We start from the raw sequence: 1377 nt of genomic DNA on the forward strand, positions 1-1377 counted from the left end.
TGTCTATCTGCAAAGCAGATGGTCGCCCTAGGATTAGTCGGCTTGCATAGCGGGTTAGATATCTAGGTTAATAAAAAAAACTTAAAAATTATTTCACAAAATAATCCATCTTTTTTTTTTGTTTATTGGTTTTGTAATGAGATGAAAAGAGCAATGAGTTTTTTTATATTATTATATCCAACCCACTATGCGAGCCGATTAATTTCAGGACGACCACATGTTTTGCAGATAACCCGGAGTCACCGCATTTGAACCTTCGTGGCCACAAGGGGATTTTTATTTTTCCTTGAATTTGAATCTGAGACCTCTTAGTACTTTTGACATTTGGAGCCAAACTCAAACCAATCAGACACCACCCTTGTGGTTAAAAAGCGATGAGTTGCAAACCATATAAACAAATATCATAATTTCTAAAACACAAAAACAAAAATAACAGTTTTTAATGAACCATATAAACGAAAAACATAGTTTACTCGTAATAAAAGCATGTGGTGCTTGATAACGGTAAAAAAAATAATAAAAAATAATGAAAAAAATGGTTTGCAAGTTGCGACCATCAATCACATTTGTTTCAAAACTTCATTAAAAAGGTATAACATCACCCTTTGAAATGGTTTTTTCGTATCAATCTCACAACCATCATAAAGGAGGTAAATTGCATGTTTCAACGCCATGTGATAACTATTAACTCGACTAAAACCGCTTGGAGTTCTTCTTTTAATATGTACATTAATTTTATCCAATTTCCATCTTTCCTTTTCGAACAAATGACCTCCTTACTTCAAATAACTTTTGTCTCAAAACCAAATATCTAACAATAACGAACCTTCCCTTTTTCCTTCTCGTACCCGAGCAAATTACCAAACAACCCCTTTTACAAGGTTCGACTTCATTTATAAGCTTGTCAGCACATTAGACACGTTATCTAATCAGACACAAATTTAAACTAGTTTAACCTAAAATATTGAGATTCATAACACTAATGTTCGACCCGAATCGAGTTTTCGAATCAAGTCGAGTCATATGAAAATATACTTTTTCCAAAGCGGTCAACTTTTTTATTGGCTTAAACATGTGCTTAAGTTTATAAATCATACAATAAAAATATAGAATTTATCAAGTTCAACCCTATAAATGAACTTATAGAACTTAAGATGTTTTTTTTTATTAACCTAGATATCCAATCCGCTATGGCCACAAGAGGATTTTTATTCCTACTTGGATTTGAACCTCGAACCTCTAGATACTTTTGACATTTGAAGTCAAGCTCAAACCAATCAGGCACCACCCTTGTACTTTTGACCTTTCGATTTTAATTAAGGGTATAATTGAAAAAAAGGGAAAAGTACAATAAAAACCAATGGACTTTCTTGTTTG

Source organism: Cynara cardunculus (genome assembly GCF_001531365.2).
Source record: "Cynara cardunculus var. scolymus isolate 2C chromosome LG 5, CcrdV1, whole genome shotgun sequence".
Lineage (NCBI taxonomy): Eukaryota > Viridiplantae > Streptophyta > Magnoliopsida > Asterales > Asteraceae > Cynara > Cynara cardunculus.